The following is a 15,819-nucleotide window of genomic DNA, read 5'->3' as shown; positions in this document are numbered from 1 at the left end:
TAGGTATACCATAATGCTTCATATATCATAGGACATAGAACACACATGTACCTATCACTATCTGAACCTAAGAAACTAAGCAGGGGAGACATCAGGACAGAGACTAAACACACATGTACTTATCACTATCTGAACCTAAGAAAATAAGCAGGGGAGACATCAGGACAGAGACTCCTTTTCAATACTCCTGAAATCAGACTCCTTAAGTACGAAGGGTCACTTATGGGTCCTTGCATAGGGAGTATTTAACGTTTATTAGAACTGCCTTTTTGGTCCAATCCACTTTTTTCATAAATAGTTTAATAGGATGTAAAGATCATACTAATCTTGATTTCAGGCGACTTTCCGGAGAGATGAGCTGAAGTTCCACGACATTTTCCAAGGCAGATAAGAATGGATCCAGCCATAAATCCAGAGGAACAGAGTACCCTCTTTAACACGGCAAATCATAGCAATCAGCAATAGATCTCCATTTTCCAAGGCAGATAAGAATGGATCCAGCCATAAATCCAGAGGAACAGAGTACCCTCTTTAACACGGCAAATCATAGCAATCAGCAACAATAGATCTCCCCGAGACCAGAACACCGGCCCTGGTCGGAATCTTCTAATAGAATTCATAGCAGTAGTTGTGAACCTGAGAGAGTATATTGACTCCTAGCAGATAGAATGACACATGGGTTTTTGCCTCCTATATCGACAGAACTCTGTCATATACATAGTCGAAGTTTTTTCGGCTTTTGGAATACAGGGTGCGCTCAGCCTCGTGAGGACGATTTAGTAGCTACTTTATATCAGTAGAGGCCAGTGGCAGCATTCCAATAAAAAGAATAATTTTAGTAAAAGAGGAGGCTCTTTAATGCTGTGATATTCACAAAAATATTGTGAAGAGACTTTTTGAGCTTCAACATAAAGAATTCGTGAGATCCTTACGTGTACAAGTCATGGGCATTACTGGGTTTTACCTTTGGGTTTACATGTGGATAATTTGATTTTGATGTCTTCACATATTGTAGCTCTTTGGCAGAAGGTTCATACGATCATGCCCCCTTTCCTTGTATCTTTGAAATCAGACTCAGTTGTGAACCTGAGAGAGTATATTGACTCCTAGCAGATAGAATGACACATGGGTTTTTGCCTCCTATATCGACAGAACTCTGTCATATCTCTGACGATGATTATCCAGAACGATATTCGGAAAATCCTGCCAGTCAGTGACCCGATAACTGTCACCGGGCATCATTATTGTGTCATGATTTCCTCACTTGTAACAGTTTTTCTCATTTTCTTCGACGTCGTCGTCCTTCTTCTTCGTCTTCTTCTCCCTTTTCTACTTCTCCTTCTTCTTTAATCTTCATCGTCTTCTTGTACCATGCATTGCTAAGATCTTCGGCCATAGTTTGAATCTCAATTTCAGAAATCAAGTGATCAAGTGAATGAAGGTGGGCTTTCCTCAAATGTAGGTGGGTTGAATCCGCTAACTCAATTAAAACTATTATGTACTTGTCCAAGTCATATGGAGGAAGAAGCATATTTGCATGATTTCTATGCTATCTCGTGTGTCCAGATATGTCATGGAGATCCCGTGTTACACTTGAATGAGATTGGACAGCGGAACTTGAATAAAATTTGTGTCATTTGAATTTCATTAAGAATCATGTAGAGTAGGTGTAAGTAGCTGGTCATTCAGGGTGAACTGGTAACTGGTGCATTCAACGTGCTACCACGTTGATCCAGCCACGTTGATCCAACTGTTTTTGAATCCTTTACTAAATTTAGCCAAATCGATTCGAGACCAAATGCAAAAGTTCATCTGAGTAAGGAAGTCACATCTGTGTCAAACTTTATCGCAATTTGTCACCTCCCACATTCTTATCGACTGAATAAATCAATTGACCAGCACACCGGGCATCGAACTTGCAACCCACGCTATAAGATACTCGTACACCTCAGCGTCTGACCTAGTGACTTTCTGAGTCCTTCTGTTTTCGAGACGTTGACTTGACCTAAGTGCCACTTAGGAGGAACTAATTTGTTTGATCTTAATCTAAACAAAATACAAATGGTAGTGTCCAGATATGTCATGGAGATCCCGTGTTACACTTGAATGAGATTGGACAGCGGAACTTGAATAAAATTTGTGTCATTTGAATTTCAATAAGAATCATGTAGAGTAGGTGTAAGTAGCTGGTCAATCAGGGTGAACTGGTAACTGGTGTATTCAACGTGCTACCACGTTGATCCAACTGTTTTTGAATCCTTTACTAAATTTAGCCAAATCGATTCTAGACCAAATGCAAATGTTCATCTGAGTAAGGAAGTCACATATGTGTCAAACTTTATCGCAATTTGTCACCTCCCACATTCTTATCGACTGAATAAATCAATTGACCAGCACACCGGGCATCGAACTTGCAACCCACGCTATAAGATACTCGTACAGCTCAGCGTCTGACCTAGTGACTTTCTGAGTTCTTCTGTTTTCAAGACGTTGACCTAAGTGCCACTTCAGAGGAACTAATTTGTTTGATCTTAATCTAAACAAAATACAAATGGTATACTGCAGATATCAATGACAGGGAATAATCTGAACAAATGGTATTCCTCTTGGTTCGATTATTTTATGTCACTGCTGGTATTTGATCTGCAGTCTTCTCAGTTAAAAGTGTTGTGACTAAAATACATTAGGAACTGCCCTACTGATCAAAGACGACTTATCCAAAGTACCTATGCGTAATCGTAACAATCAAACTTTTTGATCTGCAGTCTTCTCAGTTAAAAGTGTTGTGACTAAAATACATTAGGAACTGCCCTACTGATCAAAGACGACTTATCCAAAGTATGCGTAATCGCAACAATCAAACAATACGTACAAAATGAAACAACAAAGTCCCATAAACACAGATGATGATTTCAAAGAACTAATAAAAGTTAACAATAAAATGGTGGCCTGTTATATCTTAATGTCAAGAAGATTATGTTGTATCTCTATTGTAGAAGATTAAACAGTGGATAATAGAAAAGCTTTGAAAATGTCATCAAGTAGAGATCTCTAACAGTTAGATTATCTGTTATGTCACTTTTGTTATTGCTATTGCAAACTGTATTCGCTATGTTATTAAGAATATTGAGATCCCCATTGTTAATGTTTGTATTAATTAGTTTTGCCTCATGTCTTTCTCAATTACTTGCCGCTATTTGTTGGCAGCTGATCAGAATTCCCAGTAGGTATGAGTATGTCAGATAGCGCTTTTTTACAGTCAGATATTAGCGGTAAAGTTGTTTGGTTGAGGACAATACAGTCGTATTTTCCCCGGCGCATTTGTACTACTCCGAAGATTCTTGGAAAACATCTTCCCACAATATTTACCGACTTTGTTCCATTAACTGCCATTAAGGAAATTTTTCCACAATGGAAACATGAAGCTGAAGCTTCTATAGTAAATGGAAAACATAAACAATTTTATAAATGGACGATTTGAAGCTGGGCCAGAAATGATGACGATATCGGTGGAACTATCGGCGGAACTATAAACCACCTTGGTCCTGTGGTAATACTCGTAGACTAATAGGAGTAATAGGCTAATTGATTTCATTTAATTAGTTAGGTATTTCTATTGAAAAATCTCCATGCATAAATTTCTGGCAAAAGGAGGAAAATTCTGGCAAACAAATACACCAATATCTGCCAAGAGAAGGAAAATTCAAACAAACGAACCAATCTGGCTAGGTCGATAAACAGGAGGAGTAAACGTTTGGAGGTACATGTTGAAAAATAGTACTTGGCTCTCACTTGCTTTCTTTTTTGATCTGAGCTCAGCCAGCTCCTTATTGAGGAAATAAAAAATCAATGTACCACAGGTCCAAGTATTCTAGCAGTCCAACGTGATATTGACACTGAACCATCGTCCATATTCAGCATCAAATTTACTATGAGCTGGGATTCCGTAATCAAACCGCAGGCAAGGCACGGAAAAATAAACCCATAATCTTCACAAAGTTCACCAAAATGTAAATTCATTTTTTTCAATGTTGAAGAAGAAAACGATGCAGATGTTATCGTACAAGACAAGTGCACGAGGTGCAGCGAGACTGAACTTGCAATCATCTTACTAGAGAACCAAATGAACCAATATACAATCAACTTATAAAAGATCCAATATAACCAGGGAATCAGTGAGGCTGATGAAATCGACACAATGGTCATTCACATTCACATTGGGCTCAAAAGACTAATAAAAACTTGTGTTTAGCACGATCTAAATTCTAAATAGACAGATTAATCCAAGAGTTAATGGCAATCAAGAGTCCAATTTAAAGCCTCTAGTAAAATTGTACTGAAATTTCACGAGACTACTTTTTCCCAGAACCTACGCATCAAAGTATAAAGCATATTAGGTACAATCTATGTCAACATGTTTTATACAATAGAAAGCAACAATATATGACATTACCCCAGGGCACTAAATGCCTGAATCATGTAAACAGAAGTTGGAACAAATTGGATTTCACAGAAAACCAAACTAAAAATAGTACTGTACTAATTACCACTGAATGTTTGTTGCAATTGCTATGACACAAATAAACGTAAGACTATACAACTATACATAAGAAAAACGTTGATGGCTCCACCTCCACTAGACCTAGGATCGATCATCATTTGAACACTACAGATAATTATGTATATCAACATTAAAATTCCAAACATTCTTACATAATAACTCCTATAGATCTTCGATAGATTTTCTTATCGATTCCCTGGACATCTCCTGGAGGGAAGAATGGGATGTGGTGTAATATTTACACAATTCGTCACAATATCACATCTTTTACACAAAGATGTCAATGTATCTTACTTTGATTATCTTGTGTATCTTATCTCATATAATAATTATTAATGTCACTAAATCACATTATACATGATTTAACATGACTCATAATTACCATTATAATGATTACTAATTTATTACTATTGCTCTTATTCATCATAGTCTTAATCTTCTATACCTGTCTTTAAGCTCTTTGTCCTCAGATAATCTTGGCTAAGCGACAGATAAATAAAATGATTTACCTAGGAATATGCTCTCTCTCTTTCTCTCTCTCTCTCTCTCTCTCTCTCTCTCTCTCTCTCTCTCTCTCTCTCTCCCTCCTCTCCTCTCACTCACTCAGTTAATGTTGGCAAAGATATCATCGACAATCTAACGTCCATTGTTCTGTGTTCTCCGTCCATATAGAAATAGTCATGTACATAGAAATATATAGCTATTATAGCTATCCATATACATATGTACAAATAGTCACACTGGCCAACTCTATTAGAGTCATACACTCTCCACGTATGTGTTCTGGATAGCTGTGTCCTCGAATGACCTTGCAAGGAGAACACTCACTTGAGTCACTGGCGAAGAGTCGATATCTTGAAGTAGCGCAAACCACAACACTGTTCCTATCTTCGTGAATAGAGAAGCAATAGAGATGAGTTCTATGACGTAGGTTTAAAGTTGTGACGTGTAAAGTGACCTCTGTCGACGAGTGGGTATCACCGCGGAGGTCCTTGGTTTGATTTCCTGCAGAGTCGAAGTTTTTTCGGCTTTTGGAATACAGGGTGCGCTCAGCCTCGTGAGGACGATTTAGTAGCTACTTTATATCAGTAGAGGCCAGTAGCAGCATTTCAATAAAAAGAATAATTAGTAAAAGAGGAGGCTCTTTAATGCTGTGATATTCACAAAAATATTGTGAAGAGAATTTTTGAGCTTCAACATAAAGAATTCGTGAGATCCTAACGTGTACAAGTCATGGGCATTACTGGGTTTCACCTTTGAGTTTACATGTGGATAATTTGATTTTGATGTCTTCACATATTGTAGCTCTTTGGCAGAAGGTTCAAACGATCATGCCCCCTTTTCTTGTACCTTTGAAATCAGACTATTCAGTGTGAAAAATACAATAAAATTCGTTTCACCCAAAACATACATTCCTCATTCCTATGAGGTTCTCTATAGTAATCCTAGCTGGAGGCTATTGAAAATGCCACGCGAGTATAATTATGCCAGCAATTACACATCCTTTCAGATTTTGATACAGAAAGAATAAAAATAATACCTTTGTTAAAAGCAGTTTTAACACTGGATTACCAGATCAGATGGTTCACGCTAGTATATGATGTTTAGAAGATGATCTTTACACTTTAAGTGCATACGAGTATACTCGTATTTTTTGTAACATTGGTGATATAGTGAATTCCTCACAACTTGCAAACAGGCTCCTTCTTGTGTGAGTATTGGGTAGTGTTTTAATTACAAGTCAGATCCTGAACTAATTGTTCACCATACATTACGCCACCCAGGATCTTTCGTACTTTCGGGAAATTGGTGAAACCGAAAGAAAAAAAATCTCCAGGATCATAAAAATAGTTCCATCAGAGGTTAATTAATTAAGCTCTTGATCTCAAATTACTTAGGTATCTCTAGTATCTACAAATAGTTGTTATTGCTGTTTTCTCATCTCTGGTGCAAATAAGTTAATGAATACTTGTAATTCATTGCATTAGGAACGTCTCAACCACCCAAGTATAATAATACCGCATGTTTGTATTCTGCAGATTGTGTACATTTCATGACCTACGCGAACCCCATCTTCTAAAATGGAATGAGATACTGTATCTTCTAAAATGGGATATGATACTACTGATACTGTTGGTAGGAGTTGGAGAACTCCGAGTTGGGATCAAGGGCATTTTCTGCCACCTCGGGCGCCTTTAGAACGGTTCGATAATAACTTTGAGAAATAATTAAGTTATTATCAAGTTATCAAGTCAGTGCCCACCTATTGATCAAGACCTGATAACAATGGGAGTAAACTCTTTGCCCCCGCAATTATTACTTGAGGTAAAGGAGTCAACAATCACTTTGCTAAATGCAAAGTTGGAAATTTTGCACACATTGAACGTGATTATGATTACCTTTCCGATTATCGATCAACAGTATGCTAGATAATTCGATAGACTTTACAATATGTAGACATTGTAGACCACTGAGTGAAAACTCTCCAGTTTATTTGAGACAGTTTATCTTGGACACTCTGTAGGTAAATACTTTGGAGCCGGACGATAGAAAACATCTATTTGCACTTCATAATGGTTCATGTAGTTCATGTCTATGTAAATTCTATCTATGTATTTAATGGCATGTGTATTCCTACATAACAAGTGACCAGCAACAAGAGATCAAAGGTTGAAATGTATAATAAGCTGGTTGGGAATACCTCACATACAATAACAGGGATATACATAATTCATCACCACATAATTAGCATTGTATTTACTTTTTCTGCATAGAAAATGCCATCTTCTTTCTACTTCTTTATCCAATTCAATCTGGTTTCTAGTTGTTCTACATTTTTCGCGGAATTCACAAATTGTTTGTCTTTCTCAACCTCTTTCCCTAAGCTGGTTGGGAATACCTCACATACAATAACAGGGATATACATAATTCATCACCACATAATTAGCATTGTATTTACTTTTTCTGCAAAGAAAATGCCATCTTCTTTCTACTTCTTTATCCAATTCAATCTGGTTTCTAGTTCTTCTACATTTTTCGCGGAATTCACAAATTGTTTGTCTTTCTCAACCTCTTTCCTTTCTAGTCTCCTTCTTTTGTAGCATCATTTCTTTCGTTTTCTTTTAGTCCGTCAACTTCTCTTTTGCCTTCTACTCTCAAGTGGTCAATCATAAGATGGCCTTTTGAAATCTTTCCAATGTTATCTCTTCTAGTTTGGTCTTCCCTTTCCTCTGAGTCTTTATCTCCATGTTTCCTTTTGCTTCTTTTCAACTTTCTTCCGGTTATTCACGAAAGGTGGTCAATAGCAACTACCTGTTATGTTTTGTCATCATGTCATTTATACTTCTCATGTTTAGTCGTTTGTTCTTATAATTAAAAAAATGTCTTTTATTCTGCCTCTACTTTTATCATAATCTCCAGACATCTTGTTTCCATAATTCCTCACAATCTTCAGTACCTATATCTTCCATCTTGTTAAAGATGACCGCGAGATCGAGATAGTGCGGCAAGACACAAGGTCATAATGATCTCTCGATTCTCTCGGTTCACGATGAGTGTTCTGTAGCTCGGAGTTCACGAGTTCACAGTACCCGGAGTAACTCCCACATAAGTGCTTCTGAGTGTCCTAACAGTACTTGTGAATCTTTTATATTGGAAACGATGCTAACTGCCGCGATCCGCAGTAATAATACCGCATGTTTGTATTCTGCAGATTGTGTACATTTCATGACCTACGCGAACCCCATCTTCTAAAATGGAATGAGATACTGTACGAGTATCTTCTAAAATGGGATATGATACTACTGATACTGTTGGTAGGAGTTGGAGAACTCCGAGTTGGGATCAAGGGCATTTTCTGACACCTCGGGCGCCTTTAGAACGGTTCGATAATAACTTTGAGAAATGATTAAGTTATTATCAAGTTATCAAGTCAGTACCTACCTATTGATCAAGACCTGATAACAATGGGAGTAAATTCTTTGCCCCCGATCATTACTTCAAGTAAAGGACTCAACATGAGTCCACTCAACGATCACTTTGCTAGATGAAAAGTTGGAAATTTTGCACACATTGAACGTGATTATGATTACCTTTCCGATTACCGATCAACAGTATGTTAGATAATTCGATAGACTTTACAATATGTAGAGTGTAGACCACTGAGTGAAAACTATCCAGTTTATTTGAGACAGTGTATCTTGGACACCACTCTTTGCCCCCGCAATTATTACTTGAGGTAAAGGAGTCAACAATCACTTTGCTAAATGCAAAGTTGGAAATTTTGCACACATTGAACGTGATTATGATTACCTTTCCGATTATCGATCAACAGTATGCTAGATAATTCGATAGACTTTACAATATGTAGACATTGTAGACCACTGAGTGAAAACTCTCCAGTTTATTTGAGACAGTTTATCTTGGACACTCTGTAGGTAAATACTTTGGAGCCGGACGATAGAAAACATCTATTTGCACTTCATAATGGTTCATGTAGTTCATGTCTATGTAAATTCTATCTATGTATTTAATGGCATGTGTATTCCTACATAACAAGTGACCAGCAACAAGAGATCAAAGGTTGAAATGTATAACAAGCTCAGGTAGTTAGAGTTCTGGGCAGGTATAGGAAACTAGTTACCCGGAGTAAGTGCACAAGATGACCTTGCCTCTGTCCTTTGTCTAGAAATTCTAAGTAAATAGTTTCCTGGATGCTTTCTGTCGACGGACTGTCGGAGATTCACTGCTAGTCCAATCGGGCAAGCCACCTCCTGCTATTTCGCTAGGGTATTTACTATATCTCTTCAATTATTGTCTTTACGAGGCTACATCCTGAAATAGCCAGAAGCACGTGCTTTCAAAGATGGCATCCAAAAGGTCTCCTTGTTTTCATTTCATTTTTCTAGGGTTTCAATGAGCCACTAAAAAACTACTTCTGTAATGATTCCTCAAAGTCGTTCGTTAATCGTAGAGGGAGTGAGTTCAATCCCTGTGAAGGTATTAAATATTCTACTGCTACTAATCTAATCTTTGAGAATATTTGACCACATAGGTCTCTTTTTAACAGTGTTAGCTCTGTCATAGTTGCAGTATTCAAATTGAATTTCAACTTTCAACGCATAGAATCGAACTGCATCTCATCTGTAGATCAGCCGATATCAGAACAAGTGGAAGACCAGGCTGCAATTCAATTTACAACATGGTTTGTGGCTTGAGGAAATATTTTTATTATTTTCTTGTTTAATTAATTTTCGATTTATTGCTTACACATTCTTTCTTATAGTCTTCGTCTTTTCCAGCTAACATACGATACAAATGCAAGATTTTTACCAGGATAACATGGTACAACAGTCTATGATACAAGGTTATAAGGGCTAAAGTCCTATGATACAAGGTCACAAGGGCTAAAGTCCAATTGGCGTAGCGCTTGGTGCACCAATCAGAATGTGCACTAAGAGGACACCACTTCTGATGATGGTCCAACGGAATCTAACTGTATTGAACATAGTGCAATAATTGGTGGGTTCACCTCATTTATATGCAGATCTTTCTCCAGGACGATTAGTTGACATCAATGCTTTTGGAGTACCAGTATAATAGCGAATTCCATCTGAGATTTGTGCGGCCTCTATTATTTTTGACAGTTTTGATGGGATTTTTTTTTTTTTTTTTTTTTTTTTTGAAGTTAGATACCTAGTTCTCCTTTATCCTTGCTAGATTTCTTGTCAGTGAAAAAATTCTCGTCAGTGTCTACCAATAATAATTAATTCTGTGGTATCCGATTACTAATTTATGTTTAATTTTCTTCCAATCATCTTCGAATCAAGTTTGACGTTAACTACTACATAATTTACAGCAGGAAGAATTCGGAAACATAGAAATTAACAAGAATGCTCGAAACTAGAAATTCGTTAAGTGCCTCTAAGCTAGAGTTTTTTTTATTGGTTTAGCCTAAAAGAAAGTTATGTAGATTTTAAACAAAACGGTATACGATCAGTTTTATTCGGTTAAAAACAGTGTTTCCACATTCTTGTAAATATTGTTAGTTCTTCTTCCTTCTTCTGTTGTTGTTATAATTTGGTAGAATGTGTCCTCTCGGTGTCACCCACAGGTTAGGAGGAGGTCACCCATAGGTTAATATGAGGTCAATCCATTATACACATGGGTACAACATTTTATGCACACTTCGAGAATCCTTTCAAAAAATATAAAGAACCGGAAAAGAAACGGACCAAGTTGAAGCTTTTCAATTGATTCTTTTATCTCCTAAATTTGACTTTTTTAAAAAATGAAGATTACTATAAATTCGAGAAGATGCCATAAAAAGGAACCATTTTATCTATTATGTATTAGAATTTCGGTAGACGTCTACCAAAAATGGAACACCGCGAGTTCAAACCAAGCTGGAGGGCTTTGAGGATATAGGTACTCGTAGATTCCAAAAACCATCTCCAAGACACCTAGACCCAAGAGAAGGAAATCAGGAAATAAATAAATATGTAATAATGGAAAAATAGTGTTATACGAAACATGCTTCGAAGACAATGTTCAACATCAATTTTCTTCTATTTGAAGTAACACAAACAGTAAAAATATTCCAAGTACCTCTACCTAAATAGGTAAGTATTACGTTTTGCACACAGAATACAAGAAATCTAAGTGGTAAGTCGCATTGCACAAAGTAAGTTACGACAGTTATTGTACTGTAAGTTGAATTGAGATAACTGTTGTGTGTTTCGTTACTTGTATTTCATGCACAATTTTCCATATTCCATACACAACGCCGGATACCATCTCTGTTTCTTCATTGGTGTCATCATTTATACAGGATGGTTCAGCATGGTTCAGTTTAACCAAAGAATCCCCCAAGTGTCCGGATGTAAAATTATAATCAAATCCTTTCTTGCCCATTTTTTAGAGTTCATTGCAACGGTCAATACATTAATTAGACTTACTTTATCATGGGCTAATAATAGTCTAATCAAATCCTTTGTCATCTTGCTTTTCTAAATTTTACGTTTAACCTAAGCGCTAATGAGCCAGCGTAATAGGGCAATTTGGTCTGGAACGCTCTCGCCCAAATAATAATACACGTACCAGCTATTTATACAAATGAAACAATATCTAATGAACACAGCAAATGAACCAGCCAGCGTAATAGGGCAATTTGGTCTGGAACGCTCTCGCCCAAATAATAATACACGTACCAGCTATTTATACAAATGGAACAATAGCCAGCGTAATAGGGCAATTTGGTCTGGAACGCTCTCGCCCAAATAATAATACACGTACCAGCTATTTATACAAATGAAACAATATCATCTAATGAACACAATGAATATAAAGGAAGCGTTGGAAGGAAACCAAGAACTGTATGAACAAGATTTAATAATACGTACGAAGCTAATGGAATTTAATACTAAGAACCAAGTCTCATATTACAGAAGAAGTATACAGTGAGAGATATCTCAATATTTGACATAATCAGGTAAAAGATCTGGATGTTCTATTTCAGCTTAATGAATTGGTCAAACATGGACTCATAGGCGGTCTCTCTCTCTCTCTCTCTCTCTCTCTCTCTCTCTCTCTCTCTCTCTCTCTCTCTCTCTCTCTCCCTCCCTCCTCTCCTCTCACTCACTCAGTTAATGTTGGCAAAGATATCATCGACAATACCATTGTTCTGTGTTCTCCGTTCATATAGAAATAGTCATGTACATAGAAATATATAGCTATCCATATACATATGTACAAATAGTCATCTAGCATAATATTCCAGCATGATGAGATTGATGAGTATGCAGCACAGGCAGATTCCAGTCGCATTAGAAATGTACAAACAGAAGGTATTCTGCCCATGAAATACAGAATAGCAATGTTTACTGGGTTCTATGAAATTCTGATACATCATGAGAATCCTTAAAGGATTTCGAATACGTTATTAACACTATTATTTCAGAGGAAAATTTTTGGTTTCAAAAAAAAATGTTTTGTACCTAGTTACGAACTTTCAAATCTACTAATTCGTATACACATACATCCGTTCACAATCCTGTCCGAATCACCATCAGTCCTCCTCCGTTCATCCATCGCTCCTGTATAATTCGTATGAATGTTCTGATACAGTTCACATATTGGTCGTGTATTTTAGCAAATTCTTCCGTCAGTCCGCTTGTTGTCCATTAGCTATTCGCTTCACATACTCCACACAAGTTCAATATACTTTCCAACCGATGTACTCTAGGATTCCTAGTTTGCGTGTTTCCCCACAATATTCGCTAGGAAAGAGAGTAGTTTGTTATCTGTATTTGGAAAACGTCCTCTGGTAAAATGCCAGCTTTAAGTTGTTCTTGATGACTCATGTTGTGTTGATTAGACAAGTTAGTACCAAGGACAGAATATTAAATGAGGATTGCTTCGAATAGAAAGAATTTCGAAGTGGAAAGAGATCTTTTGTCTTTAGGCAGAACTAGGAAGAAACGTTCTGCTTTTGAATATGCTCATAGAAACCAACAAATCTATGTCTCGATATCAAATTCAAAATTAATTAACAACTTACCAGCTCCAAATACTGCACCATATTTGACCAAATGGCAAATGAATAAATAGAACAACTTACCTGAAACAAAAGGAAAACCATTTTGAAAATTAGTAAATCAGTCATACATTTATCAGATTTTAGACTAACTCACAACAAGCTTTGAGCGTTTGGTTTGACTTAAAAGGGAAGGGTACTCCCTGACGAACGAAGAGAAAAGCTCCACCTACGTTTTTCCTGTAAGCTCCGAATACCTGCCGATTTCCCACAGTACCTGCCAAGGTTACTCCTATAGATATTAACTTATCATTGCTATTAGCGCAACTTATCACTCAACTGATAGGAGGTATAGAGAGTTGAGGCAAATAAGACATTACACAAATCAGGCTATCCAGTTTTACGATTTAGAATCGTACCTACTAACAAGATCACATCAATTTTATTACCTACTTTTTTTATTGACACACCGGTTCACCGGTTGTAAAGTGTCTACAAAATGTGGGAACTTCCAGAACGAATGGAACAGAGTGGTTTAGAAGTTCGACGTTTTATCATTTGTAATTTTGTCTTTATGTATATGCTGAGCTCTTTAGCATTCAGTAGCAAATATTTTGCAAGTTATTGTTGCTAATTAAAACAGCATATTTTTGTGGTGCAGCACCTGTTGGAGTGCGGCCTTTATGTTGGGCTGTCTTCACTATAACCGTCATCTTGTATCATTACGGTTTTACACAGTAGAAACGTTTCTTTAAGTCAGCTTACAACCCTAAAACTTCTTGAACCGGTTATACAACCGTTTGCTCTTGCTATATTTCCCAACTTTGCCTTCATACTACAATCTGCTGTTTTCCGAGATACCTCCTGGTGGTGATGGGGAAATTAATTAACTCCCCAACAGAGAACAATTTTATGGCCTGGGAAAATAAACAGACGTAATGATTATGGAATAACATTCAATACATAAAATATTATGCCTATAAAACGATTATGGCAATTAAGTAACTGAGCCTGTTACACTGTTTAAGTGCAATGTTCGAGCCTATAACAGTGTAATGGCATACAACAATGTCAAATTCTTCCTGGTATGCCCGGGCGTAATTGGCCTAACAAGCTGCTCATTTAACTGTTCTAGGGACACCTGTTATTGGTTCTCGGGCAGACCCAGGATTGGAGACGTTTCGGGTTTTACTGTTTTATTTTGGGTTTTACTGGTTTATTTTTTATTTCAGGTTTAACTGCTCATAAACATGCATAAATTCTTCCTGAAATCCATTGAACATTTTACTGCAAACACCTATAACCTCAAGTTTATGTTCATAGTTGATTTCCTATCAATTTCTACGTCTAAAAGGCCCCATTTTGTGCTAAAGATAAAGAGTTTAGATGGCTGATTACAGCGATTACCTACCCAGGTAGTTCAGCTACCAGACTGATTTTATAGGAAAGTCCAATGTTAGTTTTCTGGTTGAACTGTTTACAGTGTTTAGGTTTAGAACATCCGTTTCCTTCATCGCAGTTATCACTGCGGTGTCAATTTTCTGGTCATTTGGTCAACAGATCAATTGAACCATCAGTTGGTTTGCTACTTTTTAAATACCTAGTCTAGAAGAGAAGGTGTCCTTTCTATTTTTCCTGCAGTGATGTTTTCATTGAGTTCACTTTCTATTTCCAGATGGGATTAGGAGATAGTTTAGATTGGTTCGATGGTTATAAACAGAGCATCATCGACATCAGATGTTTCAGCATCTCATCTGCTTTTTTATTGAAATATCGATCCAGAAAAACAATGGAGGTTCAAGCTAGAAGGAAGCTGATTTTCCACAAGCACCCGTGGTAGATACTCGGATCGCCAGTTACAAGTATACTCGTATTTTAGAAATTTACAGATTCTACAGCAGAGGTCAAATACCTAACTTAACTACTCTTCTAATATACCCATTTGAACACTACAGATAATTATGTATATCAACATTAAAATTCCAAATATTCTTACATAATAACTCCTATAGATCTTCGATAGGTTTTCTTATCGATTCCCTGGACATCTCCTGGAGGGAAGAATGGGATGTGGTGTAATATTTACACAAATCGTCACAATATCACATCTTTTACACAAAGATGTCAATGTATGTTACTTTGATTATCTTGTGTATCTCATCTCATATAATAATTTTATTATTAATGTCACTAAATCACATTATACATGACTTAACATGACTCATAATTACCATTATAATGATTACTAATTTATTACTATTGCTCTTATTCATCATAGTCTTAATCTTCTATACCCGTCTTTAAGCTCTTTGTCCTCAGATAATCTTGGCTAAACGACAGATAAATAAAATGATTTACGTAGGAATATGGAACTCTTGTTAACAATATACTACAGGTATGGTGAGACAGTATGAGTCACAAAGCTCGGGGGTTGTATCTGTATCACAGTTCATAAGTACATATATGTTCATAGATATACTTGTGATAGGGATACTACTATGTATCACCTAAACCTCATTTTCTGATAAGAATAATATTTCCATATTATGGAAACCTGCTACTGTAGTACCCATTAACTACAGCCATGTGTTTCTTCAAAGAATATGTATCCCTCAGCCTTTTTAAAAGTACGAGACAAAAGGATAAATAAATTACCTATGAACGATTTCAGTTTGACAATCATAATGAAATTCCTTCGAATACAAAAAGTACTCAGAGATCTACA

Source organism: Diaphorina citri, unplaced genomic scaffold (genome assembly GCF_000475195.1).
Source record: "Diaphorina citri unplaced genomic scaffold, Diaci psyllid genome assembly version 1.1 scaffold334, whole genome shotgun sequence".
Lineage (NCBI taxonomy): Eukaryota > Metazoa > Arthropoda > Insecta > Hemiptera > Psyllidae > Diaphorina > Diaphorina citri.
This window is presented reverse-complemented; position numbering follows the sequence as displayed.